At 48.3% G+C, this 1,882-nt stretch overlaps 1 protein-coding gene across 1 annotated transcript in view; it reads left to right on the top strand.

Moving 5' to 3' along the window:
- FBN3 (fibrillin 3) overlaps nt 1-1,882 on the top strand; it is a 93,972-nt gene that overhangs the window by 75,306 nt on the left and 16,784 nt on the right. The gene's annotated exons all lie outside the window — the stretch shown is intronic.

Below are 1,882 nucleotides of genomic sequence, written 5' to 3'. Positions count from 1 at the left end.
AGCTGTTCCGCGGGAGAAAGATGAGGCTTTCTGCTCCTGTAAAGATTTACAGCCTCAGAAACCTTGTACGGAGTCGCTGTAAGTTGGAACCAACTCCATGGCACACAATCAAACATCCATGTACAAATCAGTGACGTGAGTTACATCCGTACGGTTTTCATTGGCTGCTTTTTGGGGAGTCAATCTCCAGGTTTTTCTTCCTAGCCCATCTTAGTCTAGAAACTCCACTGAAACCTGGTCAGTCAGTGTAACAACAACCCATGAGCCGCCATAGACAAGATGGGTGGGGGCCATGCATGAGGTGTATTGGGCGGGAATCAAACCTGAGCCTCCAACATGGAAGGCAAGAATTCTACCGCTGGACCACCAGTGTCCCCACTGAGCGGGCAATGAAAGCTGTTATATGAGTCATAGTAAGATGGAGGGACTTTTGGACTGATGAAGAAAAGCCATCTGACCACTAGGTTATGTGGGATGATGTATTGTTAGCCACATGCTGAGGGTTCAGGAAGACATGGATCTCCGGAAAGAGGAGAGAGGGTAAGGAAGGGAGGTTTGTGTGTCCCTGTGCCTGTCTCCCTGCCGCAAGGTGCCTCCGAAGACAGCAGCCATTAAAACTTCAGGGCTTCATCTTATCTAAGGAACCCTAGTGACACAGTGAATAAGTGCTTAGCTGCTAGCAGGCGGAATCCACCAACTCTCCACAGGAGAGTGGTCTACAGCCTTGGAAACACTATGGGGCAGTTCTGTTCCATCCTATAGGATTATTGAGTCGGAATCAATGCCAGGCGATGGGTTGGGTTTGGTTTACGGAGAACAGGTAGTCCCCTGGTGGTTGGTGATTCCCGTCCATCCAGAAGCATCAGAAGAAACATCTGAAGATCTGCTTCCAAAAACCAGCCACTGACAGCCCTAGGGAGCGCAGTCCTAATCTGACACATATGGGAGCACCAGAACTCAGAAACAACCTAGCGACAACGAGATTTCTGTAGGGTTAGCAGATGTTGGCGTATGTAAAGCAAACAGGCTCTAAGTGGCTGAAAATATTTGTGAAACAATTGGATGTATACAAATTTGAGTTTGGCTCAGACAGGTTTTTTGGCCCAAGGGGCCTCCACTTGGTATGAAAACATAAAGGATCTGCTGCCGATACACAAAGGCCATTTTTGGCTCATTTGTAAAATAAGCTTTGATTATTACTAGTGCATTACTAAGTAGAGCCTCAGTGGAAAAGAGGAGGACCCTCAACGACATGAATGGGCACTGTACAGTGGCTGCCACAGCAGGCTCGGACATTGTGAGGTTGGCGCAGGACCGGGCAGTGTAGTCTTCTATTGCACATGGGGTCGCTGAGTCAGAATTGACTTGATGGCATCTAACAACAACTAAGTGTTGTTTTGGTGTTGTTGTTAAGATGGGGTACTAGCCTCTCCCTGGGTCCAGAGTCTCAGCAGGACAGTAGGGGTAGGTTTAGTAGCCTCTTTCAGGGGTGATTGAACCAGCCTACAATGGGGTAGGACAGTGATTCTCAATTCTGCCCGGAACACGTGGGAATGTGCAAACAAAACACCTGGCTGCGGTCAAGTCTATTCTGAGTAATGGTTACCTTGGAGGACAAAGTAGAGCTGTCTCATAGGGTTACCAAGTCGTCACGGAAACAGACTGCCGCATCTTTCTCCCACACACGTTAGTGGGTTCAAACTGCCAAGCTTTCAGTTCACAGGGAAGCACTTAACCACTGTGCCATCGAACTCCTTTAGTAATGTATTGTTGTTGTTGTTAAGTGCCGTCGAGTCGGTTCCGACCCATAGCGACCCTATACAGGGTTTCCGAGGCTATAAATCTTTACGGGAGCAGAAAGCCTCATCTTTCTCCCGCGGAA

Source organism: Chrysochloris asiatica, unplaced genomic scaffold (assembly GCF_000296735.1).
Source record: "Chrysochloris asiatica unplaced genomic scaffold, ChrAsi1.0 scaffold00125, whole genome shotgun sequence".
Classification (NCBI taxonomy): Eukaryota; Metazoa; Chordata; class Mammalia; order Afrosoricida; family Chrysochloridae; genus Chrysochloris; species Chrysochloris asiatica.
Note: the sequence above shows the minus strand (reverse complement) of the source record. Positions and strands in the feature narration are given on the sequence as shown.